General features: G+C 46.6%; 1 non-coding gene across 1 annotated transcript; it reads right to left on the bottom strand.

Annotated features, from left to right (window-relative positions):
* Positions 1-22,107: 22,107 nt before the first annotated feature.
* On the bottom strand, positions 22,108-22,179 carry Trnam-cau (transfer RNA methionine (anticodon CAU)). Its single transcript has one exon. It is a non-coding gene; the product is annotated as a tRNA-Met (tRNA).
* Positions 22,180-22,641: the final 462 nt, after the last annotated feature.

The following is a 22,641-nucleotide window of genomic DNA, read 5'->3' as shown; positions in this document are numbered from 1 at the left end:
TGCTGGCCATGAACATCATGGAACTGTCCTCGAGTCCTTGGGCCGCTCCTGTTGTGCTGGTCAAGAAAAAGGACAACACCTGGCGATTTTGTGTTGGTTATACACACCACAACAAGATCACGAAAAAGCACGTGTATCCCTTGCCCCGTATCGACGATGCCCTCGACTGTCTTCACGGCGCCCAATATTTCTCGTCTATTGACCTTCGCTCAGGTCATTGGCAGATTGCTGTTGACCCACTGGACCGCGAAAAAACCGCATTCGTAACTCCCGATGGCCTCTATCACTTTAAAGGGATGCCTTTCGGCCTTTGCAATGCGCCGGCCACATTCGAGCGCATGATGGATTCGCTTCTTCGTGGCTTGAAATGGTCAACCTGCGTGTACTACCTTGACGATGCCATTGTTTTATCGCCAACACTTGACAGCCAACTGCCGCGTCTTTCCGCCATTCTCGAGGTATTCCACAATGCCGGTCTCCAGATCAACACCTCAAAATGGCGTTTCGGACGCCGTGAAATAACCGTCGTAGCGAGCACCGGGTCGGTGCTCTCGTCCGGGGGGGGGGGGGGGGGTAGTGCCACGAGACAGTGAAGGGGCTGCTACTGTCCGTCGGACGAAGACGACGGCTACGTAGTAGCCAGAGGCGCGCGACAGGCTTGCATCCATCGCCGCTGCTTGTCCAAACCTTTTATGTAGCAATACTCCCTAAATAAGCGTTATCCCCGTAACAACATGTATGTACAGGATAATATGTTACGATAATATAATACGCTCAGAGGATAATATGTTTGTACTAACTCGGTCCATAGAGATTTCAGTAGCTCAGAAAAGACCTTTATTGATAACATTTCTAGGTATTAAAGGAGCTTATGACAACGTATACAGGGAATTGTTGTGGGATATTCTTCATCACGAAGGCATAGATGACGATTTCGTGGAGCTGTGGAGGGTGGTATATAGAGACAACCAAGTACAAGTGGTATGGGAAGGTAGAAAAGGTAATGTAATGGTGAGAATTCACCAAGGATTGAAGCAAGGATACCCTCTGTCACTATTGTTGTTCACGCTTTATGTTAAGGGTATAGAGAGACGACTTGAAAACAGCGAATTAGGTTTTGATTTATCCTACATGCGTAATGGACAAATGATGCAACAGAAGGTCCCTGGACTGATGTACGCAGACGTCATTGTGCTAATAGCCGACAATAAAATAGATTTACAAATACTTGCGAATATCTGTGGGAATGCAGCGACAAATCTAGGCCTTCAGAATTGCACAGAGAAATCAGGAATTATGATCTTTAATGAAGAGACGGGTAACTTCGTGGTGTGAATTCAACAGCAAGTAATACCCATAGTGAAGCAATATAAGTACCTCGGCGTACACTTAAACGAAGGAAAGAATTACTCATACAACCACAAAGGTAATCTGAAAATAAAGGGGACGCGGAATGCAGTAATAATGAAACACAGATCACTGTGGGGCCACAATAAGTGTGAGGTGGTACGTGGAATCTAGAAAGGAGTAATGGTGCCAGCGCTAACATTCGCAAATGCCATTCTATGCTTAAAATCGGATATCTTGTCGGGTTTGGAAGTTAACCAAAGATCAGTAGGCCGGTTGGCTTTGGGAGCCCATTGTAATACCACAAATGAGGCAGTGCAGGGTGACATGGGTTGGGCCTCTTTTGAAGTCAGAGAAGCACAGAGCAAAACTAGTTTTGAAGAAAGGCTCAGGAACATGGATGAAAATAAATGGACGGCTAAAGTGCACAATTATCTCTACATGAAAAGCGTAGACACAGAATAGAGGAAGAGGTCAAGTAAGTTGGCAACCAAGTACAGGATAATCGAAACTGTAAATAGACAACCAGGAGACATCAGAAAGAAAGTGAGAGAAATAGAGACCGTAAATTGGATGCAAAGAATGGAGACAAAAAGGCAAATGGAGATTTACAAGAATGAGAAGAAAGAAATGAAAAGAGAAAATCTGTAAGATAACACAAAGGGCAGTGCCTTGCTATTTGAGGCTCGAGCCGGTTGCCTACGGACCAAAACATACTGGAACAAATATTCGGAACTAGATGAGGCATGTGTATGCTGCAGTAAAGATCCAGAGACCATTCAGCACATACTCATGGAATGCGACGGGATCAGCCCAGCGAGAACCGTAGGTAGCGTGCAACTCCCAGAAGCGCTTGGGTTTAAAGTGGGAGGAAACATCAACAGATCAGCCGCAGAGATAAGCAAGAGACGATTAGAGTACTGGTGAAAAAAAAAAGCATGGAATAGATGGACACGACCTGATCTCCTGAAATCATAGGTAGCGCTACAAGGTAATGCTTTGAAAAAGGAAAATAATAATCAGAGGTATACAAAAATGCTAGATAAAGCACATGTATAGTACACCTGATTAAATCAAGCAGGCTAGGTGACTATTTGTCACCGCCCCGTTTCAAAGGGGATGCCAATAAATCATCCTCATCAGCAGCAGCAAGGCTCCGGGGGGGGGGGGGGGGGGTAGGGAGGGTGACCGTCGCGTACAACAACACCGTGAGCTCGCGCCTGGGCGTCTGTATTTTGAAGGCCATCTCCGGCGGGGGCAGAGGCCTTCCTCCCTGAGCTGTGTTTTCGTTCCTTTGTTCGCATTGATGTGGGCCGTGAGACCACGGTCAATTCGCTCGCTCCTGCGGCCGCGCTTACTCACTACAGCGTTTTGACAGCGAGTATCCCCAGTCATCGAGTGAAATGCGTTCATGTTTACCTGGGTGCGCATTGACACCGTGTTGTTAATTTATTTAGTATTCTTATGTTTACAAGTTCATACTGCCGATAAAAATACTATCATTACTTCGTATAGATGCCAACTAAGTTGCTGCTTACCCTTTCGACGCTTCGCCTTTCGGGCGATACAGCGACTTTTATTTTTTTTACCAGTGCCATAAATGTGGGTCTCGGTGGTCTAGGACATACATGTAGCGACTTGTTCCCTATTTTATCACCACAGAGGCACAATAATTACAGGAAGCGAGGCGATATCCCCTTTTTCTCACTGTTCCACTGTTGCCAGCAATATACTGTTATAACAATGCACGATTGCGTCTAGAGCTGCCAAAGAGAATGCATCTCTCGCACACCTTCCAAGACAATACGTGTGAAATCTTGTTGCCCCAGCAGATGGTCAGCTATCGGGCTTTTATTTATCAGACGTTCTTTGTCGACCTTGCATTTCCTAGAGCGTTGTTATTTTACCACTGTCAAACAAGACATTGTTTTTGTTGGCTTTCAGAAACAGCACTGTCACAATCACATCTCCGGAAACGGAGATGTCAGGAAATGAAGACTTCGGAAACGAAGATCGCACTTACACAAGTCGCCAAAAGACGACCGTTTTCTCCACCCTCTGCAATATCAACGGCAAGTTTGTGGATGCCGAGAGTTGCTTGCTGTTACTTTTGATTGTGCTACTGCAGAAAAAAAGAGGAAATAAGCATCAGAATCAAAGCGCATAGCAACAAAATTACACACAATCTACGCGGAAATCGCAGTGCTTTGACGTGCCGCAGCGTAAAATCTTTCAGAATGTATTCTGTTCTCATGGCACCTGGAAAGAGTGTTGATATAATATCAGGACTTAACCCTTGTATCCCAGAGGCCACAAATGTGGCCGTTATGTAAAATAACTCTGCGAATCTCGTGCGTGTCGCCGAACTTTCAAATGCGACTTTCGTTTTTCGCGGCACATCGGTGTTTCAAAACATATCTAAACGTCGGCGCTGCCTCTGCTGATAGCAGCGCAGTGAGAGAAAGAAATATGGCATCCTGCTCCAGGTACTGGACTCGATATGTACCCGAACTTTCTTGCAACTTGCCAGGAAGCATTTTAAATTTGACTCGTTTGTCATATTTCTTGTATGAAGGAGCAATACAGAAGAATAAATTTTTATGCAACATTTCTAGGGAAGACGCAACAAGAAGTACTTTTCTTGCCCCATGCATTGTGTTGGGTTTATAGATGCTTCCCCCGGGAAAGCGGAGTTGCGATTCTTCACGTGTGGCATTGTGCGGCTGCCTTTGTGGTCGTGTGGTATTGCAATACAAGACAAGTGTGTGTGTGTGTGTGTGTGTGTGTGTGTGTGTGTGTGCGCGCGAGACATATGATAGTGCTCTTGGCTTTCAGTGCAACACATTTCGCAGCCGTGAAATATATATATATATATATATATATATATATATATAGTAAATTAGCAGTTTACGCTGAACCCAGAGAACATATTATGAAAGAAATGCTTACACCTTTAACAACCACAGAATTACTATTATTTTGCTGATGTTTCGGCCGGTAGTCCGGCCTTCATCGGAGTGCCATTCAATCCGATGAAGGCCGGACCATCGGCCGAAACGTCAGTAAAATAACAGTATATTTCTTGTTTTTAAACGTCTGAGCATTTATTTCATTATATATATATATATATATATATATATATATATACAGGATGTCCCACCTACCATGCACCAAGATTTAAAAATGTGCACGTGCCACGCAGCTGGACAGGACCAAGGTAATGTTGTTTGCAGTCGCTTGGATATACTCAGATTATTTTTTGCATTCCTCGCAATTACATAATTAGTCTTAATTAATAATAAACTTCTCAAATGCTATAATTAGACGAAAAGTGCAAATCAGAACATTGTAGAGCAAATGAAAAACTCCCGATACAGCTTTCTGTTGCTCAATACGTGTAACGTAAAAGTTTTTTTCCGAGCGTGAAAGAAGCCCGCAAAGTGCCTCGAGCGGCCAGTCGGGCGGGTTATTTTGCGTGTGTTCGCAGACTTAATTCACGCATGAAAAAAAAAATCACTTTTATATAGCAGGTATTGAGCATCAGAACGCTGCATCATCGGGAGCTGTATCGTCGTCATTCCCGCTTCTTCATCGGGTTGTCTTCAAACTGTCATCATTATGTCATCGTCGTCCTACAGTCATTTCTTCCATTGCCCTCTTGTCGTCGGCGTAATTTTTGTCGTCATCGTCACTTTTTTCATAATTTTAACAAAAGACATCTCGATGTCGTCATGCCATTGTCGTTGTACGCCCTTATCGTTCGATAGATATCATGCCTTCTTCGTTGGCCCATTGTCACCGAGTCGGTGAGTAGAGATGGGTCGCTCAGGAGCGAGCCGGATCTTGTGAGCGGCTCTTTTTAAAGAGCGAGTGAGCGGTTGTTCAGTAAAAATGAGCGGCGCGTTCTTTTGGAGAAATGGAGCCGGTTCTCTCGCGTTCAGAGCCGTGCCAATGCGTGCCGTCAGAGCTGGGTCTTCTGCTGGATGCGATTTCCGCGCCATCTATTAGCGGTACGAGAAAGCAACTGCCCTCCTGCCCTTCCTCGCAAGAGTCGCCTTCACCCCTTCGCCTTCGGCTGAAGAACGAAAGAACCGTCGCTCACTCACTGAACCACCGCTCCCTCGCTCTTGAGCGCTCAGGAGCGCGCCGCTTTTTTCGCCTCGGCTCCCTCGCTCTTCAAAAGTCCCGGCTCGCTCCTGAGCGCTCAGGAGCGGGCCGCTCTTTTTGAAGACCGAGGGAGCCGTGGTTCAGTAAGTGATCGGCGGTTATTTCGGAGTGAGGAAGCTGATTCTCTCTCCTTGAATGAGCCGTGCCGAACCGTTCCGTCAGAGCTGGGTCTTCTGCTGGGTTTCGATCTTTTTCTATTTCTGACCGACGAATGGTGGCCGGTGTGGGCCGACTCGCACTACTGGTACTCGCTCGCAGTGTGTGGTGTGCGCAGCAGTCGCCTTGGTTTTTGTGCGTCTTATGGTGTGGCACCCGATGCCACCGAGGGGAGAAGTAAAGAAGTCTTAATTGGCAAAGGATGGTACCGTTCGTTGCCTGCTGCTGTTCGAACGATGTCGCACGACTCCCACCGATCGCACATCGTGCGCTGGTCCAATAACACTTCTAAGATGGTGTTACGTGTCTTTAAAGGGCCCCTAAACCACCTCAGATATTTTTTAAACATTTCAAGTAAACGCGCATCGAGTTCAGAATGCCGCCACGATCAACGATGCTAAACGCTGGAGCGCTATGGGCCGCGGAAGCGCCACAAAGAAAAAAAATGCCGTTCTCCTCCCCTCGCTTTTCTGGTATCCCCAGCGGTCGTCACGATGTCAGCAGGGGGAATCTAGCAATCTCAACTGCGGAAACGATGTCCATTGGTTGAACAAGAACCTACGACTTCCCGTTAGTCTACCAGCAGGTACGCGCGCTTTCTTCTCTACGTCGTCGTGTTGCTCGTTTGTGCGCCCTTGCGAATCGGTAATTACAGCCCGCAACGCAAGTGCCAAATCGCTCGAGTTCCAACACAGTCATGCTTAGCGGTCTCATTAGCTGCGTGAACAGAGTGCGACAGTGTTGGCCTTTCCATACGTGCGCGCAACACAGGGTCTATAGCGGTACGCTTCGCATAACACGGGCCGGCACCGCAGCAACAGCGGGTAGCCGAGAAGCGCTGAGTCCACGTTACCGGCACGGTAACTCTTCGCACGCCGTTTGCCATTCGCGGGCCGCCGTTTGACAGCAGTTCTTGCTCGCGAACGGCGAGAGTTCCTTGCCGTACGTAGAGAGGATGAAACCGGGACTCATTTGTGCGGCAGATTCACCGCCGCTGATCGCTCGACGGCGTCGCTATCGTCGCTAGGCCTTTTCTGCTTCCCTTCAAAGCTAAAACTGACGGCGCTTTGAAATGAAATACCGACGCTCACAAGCCGCAATATTTTCTTATCCGGTGTTATCGCTCTTCGCAATACTTGTACACAAAGAAGAAAAATACGCTGATATTAGCGGCGCCGTCGGCTGCGATGCGAGCATAGCCGAGGCCGTCATCTCCCGGCTGCAGATGATGTTTTCGTTGCCGGTGGCGGAGGCTCGCAGGTTCGCGGTCGTCCATTGGGCTATTGATTGTGCAGCGCGCGGGGCGCCGGCCGAGCTGCCGTCTACTTTGGACACCTCTCGCGCGGCAGACGTTCTACGACACTGGCGGACGGTTCGCCGTCGGTATATGTGCCGCTAGCGTGGACGTGACCGGAAGTATGCAGTGTTTTGAGAAGCGCTTTGGCGATGACGTATGTCACGTGACCTTTCGAGAAGCACTCGGCAAGGAGGGGAGACCAGCCGATGAGGAGAGTAGCGAAGGAAAGAGCGAAAGGAGCGAGGGCCGTTTTTCGATCATCAAACACGTGTAACTCCACTATTACGGCATCATTTCGAAAAATTCTCGCGGCTACGTGTTCGTTGTAGACTCACGCACAACTGCAACACCACAACTAAATTTTGACCTCTGGGTGGTTTAGGGGCCCTTTTACGACAAGAGGTGAACGTACAGTTTACGTCCGGGTCTTCATTTCTGAAGTGTAGTCATGAAAATGTCGCCCATGACATCCACTTCAGTGCATTTTCTGAGCGTGTATCATTAGCACGTCAATAAAACGAGGCCAATGATCTGTTGTGTTGTAATAGAACTTCATTTCTTCTTTTTTTCTTTTTTCTTTCCTGGTGTATGATGGCATGATCGTCAGTATCGCGCGTGCACTGAAGAGAAACAAAAACGAAAGGTACGTGCGGCAGTTATGTTGATCTCTCGTATGATTTTTGTATTGTACTTCAAGAAATGATTTCTACATTCATTTTGCATGGCGTTAAAGCTTACTCATATTATAGTGAACGTACGTATGTGAGTAAATGAATAAAGGTGAAACATAATGTACAGTGATTTTGTGTTCTGAGTTTGATAAAAGTTGATTTTGAAGTAGCACAAAAACGGACAAGCTTCTGTAATGACGATCAAGTTACATATTTTTTTTTCTGAAAAAAGTACTTCCCATTCTGCCTGTCACAGTATCATAAGCATTTTATCCCCAATATCAGAAAAGAAAGCTTCATTACAAATAAAATTTCAGGCTTTTAATATATGTAAAAATATTCTCTAAACATAGCGAAAATACCAATAACACGGTTATTAAATTATACATATATCGGGTTTTTTTTCAAAGCCACATAACTATAGAATATGCATAACACAGGTTACACATTTAAATGAACCGGTGAGCCGTTTTGCCCATCTCTATCGGTGAGATACAGTCGTCTTCGCGCCTCCATATGCGCATGCGCCACCTTGGAAAGCGAGTGCCATTGCAAAGTGGGAGGGTGACGGAGTAGGTTACATTTAGCCGAAGCAACGAGAGTCTCATAAATACAATCATACACGTGTCAAAAAACAAGATTTAAGAATATTACCTGCAGCTACATTGCTGGATTGCTATTTGCATTACCATTGAGAGACATCGTGAGATGAGTTATGCCGTATTTTTTTATGCTTTGTTATTGTTTTATTACAGTTCTCTTAAAATACATTTTCTTTAATAAAAAAATTCTAGCCACCGGAGTTAGCACCTATCCGCCGTAGTGGGTAGCGCCATAAGGAGGAGGAGGAGGAAAAAAGAAGGAAAGGCAGGGAGGTTAACCAGAAGCACGTCCGGTTTGCTACCCTACACGGGGGAAGGGGTTTAAAGGGATGAAAAGAAAGGAGAGAGAGAGGGAAGAAAGCACTCGCAGTATAAACACATGCGGTTGTCCCACACTTCACAATCGGTCACTGAGGCCAGTCGACTGCATGAACTGTAACAATGCCCGCGTCGCTTTGTAAGCCTGCGACGCGTGGGGCCACGGTCCAAGAATCTTTGTCTCTGAAAAAGGTCTGCTGTCCAATCGGTCTAACACACTCCGGAGAAGGTCACGTTCGGTCTTATAAAGATGACAAAAACACAACACGTGTTCTACCGTCTCCTCACAGTTGCACGAGTCACAGATTGGTGTGTCGGACATGCCCAGAAGGAATGAGTATGCTTTCGTAAAAGCCACTCCTAACCAGAGGCGGCAAAGTAAAGTTGCATCACGGCGGGGGAAGTTCGATGGAATTTGTAGCCTCATTGTAGGATCCAGCCGTTGGAGATGGCAGTTCGTAAAAATCGGGCTGCTCCATGACGTTTCTCTCTCGGTTTGAGCGAGTAAACGAAGACCACTCGCAGCGTCTGTCCTCGATAAGGGTATAGGAACAGTCAGGGTTTCCTTATGGGCTGACCGGGCGGCATCATCGGCAAGGTCATTACCAACGATGCCACAGTGCCCCGGCAGCCATTGAAAGATGATGTCATGTCCGTTCATGAGGGCTTGATGGAGAACCTCTCTGGTCTCAAACACCAGTTGTTCATGTGTCTTGCGTCGTAATGCTGACTGCAGACTCTGAAGGGCTGCCTTGGAGTCACAAAAAATGACCCACTTTCGAGGTGGTGTTTCTACGATGTAATTAACTGCAGCACGTAGAGCGGCAAGTTCTGTAGCCGTAGAAGTCGTTATGTGGGACACCTTGAACTTCCTTGTGACTTGTAAGGTCGGGATGATAAAAGCGCCTGTGGAGCTGGTGGCTGAGACAGATCCATCGGTGTAAACTTGCGTTCTTAACTCATATGCATCGTTCAGCAATGACAATGTCAACTGTCGTAGAGCTACCGTGGAATGACTGAGCTTGTTCGTAATTCCCGGAATCGTGAGGTGTACTTGTGGCTGCCGTAGACACCACGGGGGTGACAGTGGTCTTGCTGCTGGTGTAAATCCCGATGGAAGGCAGCCTTGATGTGTCGCAACAAGTTTCGAAAACGTGGCCTGAGGTCTTTGTGCCGGCAAAACAGCAATGTGATGACTGGGTACGCGACACAGGTGTCGAATGTGTGCTCTGAGGTTGTCAACCGTGATGTATGTTGGAATCAAGTAGTCTCTAGCAATCACGATTGTTGCATGAGTCGAGGCGCATCGTGGAAGTCCAAGACATGTCCGCAGAGCCTGGCCTTGCAAACTTTGGAGGGTACGAATATTTGTTTTGCACGTATTCGCCAAAACCGGCAAGCTGTATCGTAAAAAGCCCAGAAACAGTGTTCTGTACAGCTGCAGCATGGACCGTACCGACGTTCCCCAAGTTTTTCCACACAGGAACTTCATTATATGTATAATTGAAATTAGTCTCCGCTTCAGGTAGATGCAGTGGGGGCTCCATGAAAGGTTCCTGTCAATAATCACACCTAAGAAGCGGTGAGACTTCTGGTATGTAATATCCTGGCCATTGAGAGAAACAGGGTACGGTGACATGGGTTTGCGCGTAAAGGCAATGAGCGCACATTTTTCGATGGACATAGTAAGGCCTTGTTTTCGGAGATAGGAACAAGTTAGGGTGGCTGCCCGCTGAATTCTTGCGCGTACTTGAAGACGAGTCACCGCAGAAGACCAAAGACAAATATCGTCGGCGTAGATCGACAGGTGTATTGTATTGGGTAATAGTTCAGCAAGGCCAATCATAGCTAGGTTAAACAGAATAGGGCTCAATACCCCGCCCTGTGGGACGCCGCAGTAGGTATAATAGTTGGCAGAGGGGCCATTTTCGGTCTGCACATAGAAGGACCTTCTGGTCAAATAGTCTCTGATCCATTGAAACATACGGCCACCGATTCCGACAGCCTCCAGTGATTCAAGGATCGCTTCATGTGTGACATTATCGTACGCCCCTTTCACATCAAGAAAGAGCGCCACTGATATGCGCTTGAGACATTTTTGTTGCTGTATGTACGTTGTCAGGTCGATAACATTGTCTATTGAAGACCTGCCTCGCCGAAAGCCTGTCATTGAGTCAGGGTATATACTGTGGCGTTCAAGGTACCATTCTAAGCGTGTAAGGATCATTTTTTCCATTACTTTACCTACGCAACTTGCCAGGGCAATAGGGCGATATGATGTCAGGTCTAAAGGCGACTTCCCTGTTTTTAGTAGCGGTACAAGCCGACTTATTTTCCATTGCAGAGGAACAATTCCGTCACGCCATGAGCGGTTGTAGTAATTCAACAGCTCTTGCCTGGCCTCCCGTCCAAGATGGACAAGAGCTGCATAGGTGATGCCGTCAGGCCCTGGTGAAGATGAACGTCGAGAAGCAGCCAAAGATGCGTCAAGTTCTTCCATAGTAAATGGAAGTTCCATTTCTGGTACGCGAGACACAGGGACGACACTAACACCTTCGGCGTGGGGGGTGACACACACGCCGGCGATCCGCGCACAAAAATTATTTGCCACCTCAAGTTGCGTCTGGCAGTGATGTAGGGCTAAGGCCATGAAGGGATGTCGCTGTTGTGGAGACGAGCGGAGGCCACGAACTGTCCTCCAGATGTATGAAAGTGGTTTACGAGGGTCCAGGGATTCACAAAAGGACTTCCAACGTTGTTCCTGCAATTTGTCCAAACGGCGCTGGATTTTCTTCTGTGTTCTTCGTGCCATTCTCAGGTCACAAACTGCCTTCGTGCGCCTGTACCTCCTTTCAGCTCGTCGTCGAAGTGCCGTTAGCCTCTCCAGTTCTACGTCAAATTGGGAACGGTTCGCTTTCAATGTTAGGAGGCATGAAGCTTCTCTCATTGCCTCTGAGATGGTTTCCTCTAGGCTATGGCCCAAGTCTTCTCTGCATGCATTTTCCATATGTAGCTTGAATTTAGTCCAATCGATACGTTGTACTGCATTCGACGAGGAGGAATTGTTTAGCCCCCTGATCTTCAAGTAAGTGGGAATATGGTCACTTCCATGCGTTTCTATGTCTGAAAACCACTGTACTTGCGAGCTGAAGCATCGTGATACCAGAGTCAAATCCAGGCAACTGCTGTACTTGAGGCCTCGCAGGTATGTAGGACTGCCGTCATTCATCACACAAAGGTCGTGATCATTGGCGAATGTTACCAGATTCCTGCCTCTGGAATTGATTGCCGAGCTACCCCAGAGTAAGTGATGTGCGTTGAAATCGCCCGTTATAATCCAAGGACCACTGGTATGTAACAATATGTCTCGCAGTCTATCGCATTCAAATCGTCCTGACGGCGATAAGTAGACACCAATGAGTGTGAATGACACGTGTTTCTTTTTTACACGTAGGCAGACATACTGATTGTCATCATGTGGTTGTACTGCATGGTGGGCATACGTAAAATCCGTGCGGATGTAAACGACAATTTTGCTGCGCTCCTCGCACGTCGACGACAAAAATGGTTCGTACCCTGACAGTTTGATGGGAGTAAGTACGTTGGGTTCACAAATAACGATTATGGGAATCCGATTTGTGAAAACATATTGACGGAAGGATGAGATGCGGGACCTCAAGCCTCTGGCGTTCCACTGTAAAATCGAAGCTTGTCTGACCTCAGTGCGAAATGACAGTATTGGACGAGCCATGGTGTCTACTCAAGGCTTGCAAGTACTGGATTTAGAGCATCCAGTACCTGTAGTGCACTTTGAGCTGACGGCGTTTTTAGCTTGCCTAGGAGCACGCGAATGGCGTTCATCATTGATCGAAGCATCGCGATCACTTGTTTGTCCTCTTCAGGCAGTTTATCGGCGGGAGGTTCCGCATTCGTGGTTGCCGATGTGCGCTGTGGCTTTGCGGGTGGCTGTGGTCTTGGCAACCTAGGCCAAGCTGCATCAACCGCAGTCTCACTTTTTCCAGCATTCTGGTTCCTATCAGCCGTGACCGGTCTGGGCGGCAAGGGTGGTGGAGCCGGTGGATATGCGACAGACGCGGTAGAGACGCTGATTTTCTTCAACGAACGTCGGCGACGATATCGCCGCTTTCTGATGGTTTTGGCAGCCTCTCGGTGAGACGAATGGTCTCTCGCCATTTGTTTTAATACAGCCAGCTCCCTTTTCATGTTTGGGCAATCCTTTGACGAAGCTTCATGGGGCCCATGACAATTCGAGCATTTAAGAACAGTGGCCCTGCAATCATCCGCGGAGTGCGTTTCAGCGCAGCGAGAACACACTGCTGCATTCTCGCAAACGCTTCTCACGTGGCCCAGCCTCATGCATTTGAGGCATTGTAGTGGCTTCGGTACGAAAGGTCGCACAGGATGTCGAAAGTGGCCTACCTTTACATATGAAGGTAGACAGTCTCCCTTGAACACTATCTTCAAACAGCGTGAGCTGCCCAGGCGGGTAACACTCGCGATGACATCAGCTTCACTGGCTGGTTTCACAAGAACTTCCAAGTCGGAGCTGGGAATCGCGGAATCTACATCGTAGATGACACCGGTGACGATGTCAGAGCCCAGCGGGATGTGGGAACGGACCTTCATTCCATCCAGGTCGGTGACGTTGCGCAGGGTATTCAGTGCGGCTGCATGAGTAACGTCGATCGCCAGGACGTTCTTGCGCGTGTTTACTCTGATGTCGACAATTTCATTCGGCACCAGTGCCTCTAGCAGCACCGAAACGGTTTGCCTGTTGAGGCGTTTCATGTTCCCGTTGGGTACAGCAGGAACAAAGAGGATGGTGTTGGTCGCAGGCCTCTGTTGTGGTCTTTCATTCAATGTGCTCGAGGACGAAGAGGTCCTGGTGTTGCGTCTCTTCGCCTTACGGCTCATAACAAGTTCGAAGTCGTCATCGTCGGAGGCCTCCTCGCTGCTCAGTGAGTAGATATGGGTGTCCTCGCTGTCAGAGTTGCTGTGAGGGCCAGTCCGCTTTCTTGACGCGGCCACCGCTGACGTCGCCGAATCTGGCAGACGTCCGGGTTGGTCCGCGTCCATCGCCCACGAACAAAGAATCGACTTCTCAGAGGTACACGTATAATTCCACAAAATGGCAAGAGATACTCAAAAAACGTTCTGCCAAGCAGACACTTCGTCGTCGTCTCTCAATTTCTTTCTCGGTAGCGCCATAAAACGTACGAAAAACCATCCAGCCAACCTCGGGTAGGATACAACGCTTCAACAAGAAGACTTACCTAGAGAAATTATTATCATCTTGTCATAACGTTGGCTCCATTCTCACTCTACCGTTATTTGCGGGCTGTTGATCGTAAAAAGAGGTTTTCATATTCTGCAACCTTCTAAGTTATCTGGTTGTCTATATTAATGTAATTTATTAGTGGATACCTATTCCCCAAACCTGCCTAACCACTCTTGCCTAAGTGCACTGAAAGGAATGGAAATAAAATAAAATGAATTTTTGTATTACGCTCCAACAATAATGCTATTAGCGCTACTTTTACCTTGCCTTGATGCTTTGTAAGCCAGTGAAGACGCGAAAACTAAACTCGACTGGAAACGTTATCTTAATCTTCCCCCTATTTAATAGTTTAATAATTATGGGGTTTTACGTGCCAAAACCAGTTCTGATTATGAGGCACGCCGTAGTGGGGGACTCCGGAAATTTGGACCACCTGGGGTTCTTTAACGTGCACCTAAATCTAAGTACACGGGTGTTTTCGCATTTCGCCCCCATCGAAATGCGGCTTAACGTGAAGGGTGCGATGGCGTTATTGTATGACGGTGGTGTGCGAGGCAAGTGCAATTTACGCGGTATAAAGCAAGCGCTTTATACCGCGTTTTTAAAGTAGACCAGCAAGCATAGGGTGTGCGTCTACAGCGGCAGGTTGTCGCCGCATATAAACCATTGCCGCAAAGGCCTGGTGAAGCTCTAGAATGAAATCACGTTTTAGTCGGTTTCACCCTTCGTTAGTTTGAATGTAGTTTTATAGTACAGGTTATGTAAAACTTTTCGTGGCTTCTAGAAAAGCCGATAATAATCTCACTGAATGAATCTACCTCGCTATTCAGTCGATTGTGTACTGCACCACTACCGCTGTGTTCCGCAGAGTATCAAGACTTCCATTTTGTACATTTGCGGCTATCTCGCTTCATTTCATCGTTGACTGTCATAATACCTCAATGCACACCTGTTCCGAATCGCTATTGCTGTATATATTTATGAAATAAAGCGCATACATTCTTTTCGAATGCTCAGCGCAGTTAATTCAAACCTCTCAGAAAGGCGTACGTTGTCTATAAGGACCAGCTCTGACCATAGAAGGGAATACTTCGAAGCTATATGCCTTAAACTGAGGAAATGTGAGGAAATTGTCATGGTGGACGCACTTTTACACTACTTTCACTCACACATGCCATCAGTAACATCAAAGATTAATTTGAGCATCGTTTTTTTTTATGAAGTCCTAGCTGCACGCATTAAGTAATGTAGTACATCAATAGCGTTCCATCTACTATCGGTACACGCCCGTCATTCTGAGGCGTATGCTCTGTACAGGCAGCATAGGTTACAATCTTCGCGGTCACTACACATTTTACGGGGACATGCACTGACATTGTGCAACTGATGGGTTGATAGGCGGCGTCATCAAATATATCGTGTGGTCATCTTTCATGTTTTCTCTCATATGTTTGTTTGTATACAGGACACATACACATAAAAATGTAGACAACTTGCGTTCGACTCAGGCTTTACGCGACTACCTGGCTTTCTCCACCTATCACTATTATGTGGCAGTATTTCCGGCGTAAAGACGCAAGTGATCGCCATAGTGCACAACGTGTCCAGTGGAAAGTGAGCGTTTGATTATAAATCGGACAAGATGCAATATATTTGCGTTGTATGAACGCATGTATTGAAGGTATGCAGCAGTAAATAAAATGCGAAAGTATTGTAGTATAGAAAAAGTTCGAAGCCCTTATTTCATTTATGCTGTCTTGTTTTGTGACAACTCCTATCTCAGTTCATCGCTTCATTCGCTGCGCCCACATGGGGCACCTCAGCTCTAATGATTTTGGCGGTGATTTCAGTGCCATTGTCGGTTCGTTTGGGTGCTCATCAGGCGCTCTTATCATGGTTGCTATTGTAGCTGCTTCAACCTTCATTGCCACCTTTCTTTTTCAACGGCTCTGCTTGTGGTACTGTGCTTACTTGCAGACACGCACGCCTGTTGTGTAGAGCTTTTATTGTCCCTATCGTTAGCGTTGTTCGCAGTTGGCGCATTTCGAAAGGACTACAAAAATCTCCGTGGTTCACCAACAGGGAAGAGAATGACACGTGGTGTTAGAGCCCAGCCCTATGTACAGCCTCCCGCATTTTACAGCGTAAGCTGTTATGGGCTAATTACAATAGCCGTTTCGGTTCTCGATGATGCCGCCACCGACTGTGTACGCCGCCCTATGCACTATCGCCGGAAATGCGAAAAAAGTACACGATTCCCCCGAGATCGAACCCGCGCCAGCTGAGTGGCAGCCAGCTACTCAACCACTAAGCCACGCAAGCGCTTGCTATCGAGCAGCGGAAAAATGCCCTATAAGGCAAGCGCGCAGGGGCAGACGACCCGAGCCTCCATCAGAATGGTGGCGCCATCTAGGTTAGGCGCCTGCAAGCGCAGCGTGCGCAGGCGCAGACGACGAGATGCGATTCAGACGAGGCGCGCAATAAAAAAAACGCGATTCCCAGCCTCGCCATATGGTGGCGCCATCTAGTTAAGGTGCCTGCAAACGCAGCGTGCCTGACATGTAATTTGCAGTTGCAAGGCTTGATCGGGCTCAGCAAACTGCTTTGCAAAGAGCATTACAAGCCACAGCTCGCCGTCAACGCCGGGCAGACAGGTCTAATCGTTCTCGTCAAAACGAGGCGAACAGACTGCCACAAATACCCTGTTGTACGTGGTGCCCAAATTGGAGCTACTCTTGAGCCGCCCCACCAGCTTACACTGTGACTGCTGCGTGTGCCGTGCAGGCCTGTTTTTTTTTAGCTATATCGCGCGAGCGTCCATCACGCGTCATTTTAGCGCCTTTAGGTGGCGTTTATCAGCGAGACCGGCAGAAGTACGCTCAAGTGCACTCAGCACTCTCCTGTGCAAAAGCCCTCTAATGCGAAGTTCCCTTCAGGACGACGTACGACCATATAATAGTGTTCTCGCGCGAGATGGATAAAAATTGGGGAGGCTGTACATGCTGCTACGGCGTCATCACACTGCCTTCTTTAGTTTCTCTCGATTTATTCCTCTCGCCTACTTCACTGCTCGAGCACACTGCTTCCCGGGCCCTAGCAGTTTCCGTCGAAGTTATTAATGGGAATGCCTTGAAATATCAAGGCAGGCAAACTCCATTACCGATTTTCCCACTCTCTCTCGTGCCTCTATCCCATCATCCACGGTTGAGGGGAGGAAAGAGAGAGTAACCTGGCGCGTAGAATAGGGTGAGCGAAGTTAAAATGTTCAAAAATAGGGAGCAAAAAGGGAGGGAGGAAGGGGTGTTTAGTTCATACGCAGAAGGAACAGCTGCAGGTGTACAGCTATTGATCCTTCCAAGAAGTAGACTTGACAACTGCGGGATAGGATCCACACGAGCATTGTCACAACATTTTAACCGGCAAGGTCACAATTTGGAACTTAAACATCACTGCCAGATGTTCATTACACGCTACCAAACAATCTAACAGAGTTAGCCGGAAGTCTCCCAGGTGGAAAAAAAGTGAAATTGTCGCTTCGTGTTGGTTTGTCCTACAGTCTGGATGGTTATAATTTTTCCAGCCAACATGATTCCAAATATGACTCGAATCAACAGAGATATATGTCTGAATTACAGCTTCCTATTTTTTTTACTACAAGGCCAGCACGAAAATAACCAGCAGCCTTTAATTTCTTGCGGCCTTACCCGTGCTGAGGCTATTGAGGAGATCATACCTACCTCAAACAATTTTTGGTCATCACATGTACTGCCCCAATGAGACATTCTTTTCTTCCATGCCATGCTTTACTGATTTATTATCATACCTTGATAATTCTTATTCGTCTTGATTCACTTTCTCATTATTTCGTCAATCTTCTCCTACCTCATTTAGCTTCTAACATATGTGTAATTCGTACTCTTTGCCATCTATTCCCGCTTGACGGTTAAGCGAACATGTGTTTTTAAAGCTCAAATTCTGTTACCCATCTGTATATTTTTCATGTCTGATTTCTGTATCTGCATAGTTCCAGTTTTATGTGACACCTAGGCGCACTGTACTTACCGAGTTTACTCGAATGTAACGCCACCACGATTGTAAGGCGAGGGCTGACTTCGACTCATTGACGCCAAGCAGCCGAGCTGTGGCGGAGTTTATCAGCTCCTCGGCCATCAAAATAACTCGTCTCTGGAAGCGGCCGTGATACCGAACGCGCTGCTTCGTCTTAACGCTCCGAATGAACGTAGTCGAAGGGCGAAACGTCGAAGGGTACTGCACCACCGTAACCGTAACACCAGTCACAAGCACGGCGAAAATGGCGTCCGATGCGAACAAAAAAGATTTGACTTCAGTCGGCTTGTCTAGGGTTGAATCGACATGTAAAGGTACAGGTGGACAATGTAATGCAGAAAACCGTGAAATTTTGTAAAGTTCTTTTAAACTCGTAAATTTTGCCCTTATTCGAATGTAACGTGGGGGTGGAGTTCAAGCAACGAAAGTAAAGAAAAAGCTCGCGTTGCCATCGAGTACATACGGTACATCGACTGCTGACAAGTTGATGGATATTTTTGCTGTTATCACTAGTACTTCTTGGTAGAACCAACAGCAGTACCCTTACCTCCTTCGTTAATATCACAAGTGAAGACAATATCCCCACTTTTCTGTTTTTTTCTCCCTCTCCCCATTTTTTTTTCTTGTGAACGCAACTTCCCTCAGCCTCCTCCTTCTCATCACTTCATTCTCCTTCAATGAGGAAAGCGAAACTAGCTACGCGTACGTAAAAGCTGCTTAGGAAAGCATTTTCTGCCCAGACGTTGCTCCCCCAGTTGATGGCCTGGCTTAACGCGATATTCTTTGTTCGACCAAGCTAAATTACTTGCACCGCTTTCCTGTTTGCACTTCGATTGATTACTGATATTTTTTATATGGCTTCGTCATTTCTTTTTCTGATGCTTTTTGCTCCTACTTGTGTCAAACTGGAGCCTTTTTTATTACTGATGGCTTTCTCTCTTGTTTCTTTTTTCGCGCTTTTTTTACTTTTCAGGGATTTCGTGTAAGAAAATGCCCCGTCACCTCTTTCGAGGCGCTTTCTAAAAGTCAGGGAAATAAAGCAGGACTGAAATATATTCCACCATCTTTCTGTTTTCGTGAAGCTTTCAGCGAAGAGAAATTTTGACGGTTCGAAATTGAAATCCCTGGTGAGAAAAAGCCCGATAGTCGGGGAAGAAGCATGTACAACCACCCAGCGACAGAATTCCGACTTTCCGTGTAAGGACGCATCGATACGGCGTTTGGAACCGTAGGTGTTGAATCGATCCACTCGAATGCGCGTAGTTGGTTCCCTAATAATCATAATGAGACTCCGGCAGCTTTCTCTTCCCATATAGAAGTCCGGGAAGAGCGTGGGATTTGGAAATCGGACCTTGCGTGGGTGATAGTGCGAGGAAGGCTCGCATAGTTTCCCTAGGGAGCGGGGGCTTACTCAAAAGAGAGGTGGGAAGTTGTGAGTTAATCGGTTTTCGGGTTGCGCAGAAAATTTCCCGTGAGCCACGTATAGAAGCAAATGTCTCCTCGCACAGTCAATAAAGGCTTGCCACACCGGGATTAGCTGAGAGGCCAAGCAATTGCATTTGTCTGTGAAAGTTGGCCAGGATACATCTTGCTTGGCAATGTGGCCTAAGCCATTTTCAAGTAGTTCGGCTCTTCTGTTATTAATGCGAAGCATTCTTTGCGAACTTCCGGCTCCTTTAGAGTGCGATCTATCTATCTATCTATCTATCTATCTATCTATCTATCTATCTATCTATCTATCTATCTATCTATCTATCTATGTATCTATCTATCTATCTATCTATATATCTATCTATATATATATCTATCTATCCGCCACGTCGTCATGCCGTCATGATCTTTTAAATGCGAAGCATTTCTTGGCGAACATTTGCTACTTTGACAGTATCTATCTATATATCTATCTATCTAGCCGCCTACATCTTGTGTTCTCATGGTCGTTTCGTTAACTTGGCATGTACCAAAATTGGCATACTATGACAAGAGTATATGAGAAACATAAATGATGTGTCATGACATGAATGTCATGACATGCGTGTCATGTAGCTCATGAAACATCCACCTGGGTATTGGTGCTCTCGTGGTTGTTTCGTTAACTTGGTAGGCACTAAAATTAGCATAGTATGACAGAAATGTATGAAGAACATAAGTGATAGGTCATGAAATGTCATGACATGTGTGTCATATAGGTCATGACAATGACCCAGCAAAAATTAACACTCAAAAATCACTGAAATGGGTTCGCACGTGGGTACTAAGTGAAGGAAACACTAAAGGATGGTGGTAGAAATCATAGTCATGAGCCTGACTCGGCAAAAGTGACACTGACTCAGCGAAAAAAGATTACACTCAAAAGCCACTGAACTGGGTTCTGACGTGGGTACTAAGTGACGCAAACACTAAAGGATGATGGTAGAAGTCATAGTCATGACCATGACTGAGCAAAAATGGCAATGACTCAGCGAAAAAAGATTAATACTCTAAAACGACTGAATGGGGTTCGGACGTGAGTACTAAGTGAAGGAAACACTAAAGGATTGCGGTAAAAGTCATAGTCATGACCATGACTGAGCAAAAATGAGAATGAGATTAACGCTAAAAAATCAATGGAATGCGTTCGGATGAGGTACTAAGTGAAGGAAAAGGCTAAAGGTTGATCGTCGAAGTCGTAGTAATGAGCATGACAAAGGCTTTTGCCTTAAGGTCTCTTAGGCATAAAAAGGGACTCCTGAGGACTCGTGACATGAATGTCATGACATGCGTGTCATGTAGGTCATGAAACAGCCGCCTGCGTCTTGGTGCTTTCATGGTCGTTTTGTTAACTTGGTAGGCACCCCGCACACTGCGTCGCATAACATCTGTTCCCACAGGGCGTGGGATGTGCCAGCTTTTTAACTAGACCGCAGAATATACAGCATACCCCACAATAAGCTCACCAGGCCTCACGGCCTCACGTTCGGAATGATGCCTTCTACATAAACCGTCAGCCAGCTTGAATCCGTCCTATTCATACTTCTTTTGCAGTGATATAGGCAGGAACTGTAATCTAGCTGTCTTTTTAAATTATGTCTACATCCAGTGCTTCCAATGCCCACGCAGAACAGACTACATCACTAGATGCCTGAGCTGTGCACATCATATTGGGAAAATTACCTTAGAACACTAGACGTACATCACTTGCTCTGGCCGTGTGGTCGGACCCACACAGACAAGAATCAAGACTCCGCCAGGCCCCAAGAAGCACTACGCAGCACGGACCGGGCGGAGCAGCTCTGGGCCGTCCAGCGAGCCCACGATGCGGCCAGAGAGTTAGAACTCCCGGTCCCGACGTTGGAGTAGCCTGCTCTATGAGGCCTTGCGCCCCGTAGCCCGCAGGACCTTTCAGTAAAGTTATTCCATCCATCCATCCATATACTCTATTTCATAGACACCTTCGTTGGATAGTTCATAGCCGTAACGTGCACTTCTCTGCGACGATAAGCTTCTAGTACCAAAGTTTGAAGAGACCAAGTAGGCCTTTACCGTATTCTATTAATTTACTTAATTCTTATACTTTGGGTTGTCTCAGAGAAGTATTCGCTCATAGTCACACGGCTTCCTTTTAGGAAAGAACGCTTAGAAAGAACTTGTTCCTTTGTTTTGGAAGCTGCAAGTTCAATTATTAATGGTCGTGATCTTTGTTGTTTGAAGGCGACCAACCCTATGAGCTCGAGCTATATGTGATCACATATTTGGGTGAGCTTCAGCGTTTTGCAATCAAATCTAAAATCTGTTCTTCCGAATGTATTGAATTTTCCGCTGCAATATCTGGCACACCGAAAAAAAAAAACATATGCAGGTTGTCGCAGAGTGGACGATCTTCCGCTTCGTCAAGGCAGGCACGAAGCGTGCTCGTGACACTTTCTACACTTTCAATCTTCTCGTGCAGTTGGCCGACATCATGCTTCCATTCAACGTTCAGACTATGCGTATGACGTAGTGCCATCCATCAATAACGTACTGGCAGTTAACAATGAATTAGAACGACGAGTTTAAAGGTTTAACAAAGCCTAGCAAGATGTTATATCATTCGCTGGAACTGTAAAAGCCCCGTACCAAAGATGTGGAAAATATGGAAAAAAAGGGGGTACGATAAGCAAAATGATATGAAGGTATATCCGTAATAAATGCTGCAAAAACAAGTAGCAGAGCGTGGTTTCGATCCACGGACCTCTGGGTTATGGGCCCAGCACGCTTCCACTGCGCCACTCTGCTGGACGGCGGCACCGCCAGTTTTGTTGTCCGCAACGCACGTGTACGCATTTCAAGTGCATTTGCTTTTTTACACGAACGAAGCCTGCAGGGCAAAACTGAAACCAGGCCTGCGCCTGCGGGGTACATATTTATGTGCTTCACTAAAAATGCGACCATCGATACACCGTTTGTTTCTTTTATTAGAGAGTTCTGTCGCCGGTAGTGTAAATACCAGAGTAAATACAGGGTCCTGTATATTTCGCTGGGAATGTTCGAAAAAGAGCTTTTGCATTCACCGCTCCACTGTTCTTGTTCATGTTTTGCAGAAAGATCGTATTTTCGAGTCTACTTTGTTTAGTATAAAATTGGCCACAGTTAATTGCCTTGTTCTTAAGAAAAAAGTGCAAATTTGCCTTCACTTATAAGGGGATGCGAGCTGCTGCCGCGACGCCGCAAGCATACAATTCTGTTCGCACCTGCCGG

Source organism: Dermacentor silvarum, chromosome 2, assembly GCF_013339745.2.
Source record: "Dermacentor silvarum isolate Dsil-2018 chromosome 2, BIME_Dsil_1.4, whole genome shotgun sequence".
Lineage (NCBI taxonomy): Eukaryota > Metazoa > Arthropoda > Arachnida > Ixodida > Ixodidae > Dermacentor > Dermacentor silvarum.
Note: the sequence above shows the minus strand (reverse complement) of the source record. Positions and strands in the feature narration are given on the sequence as shown.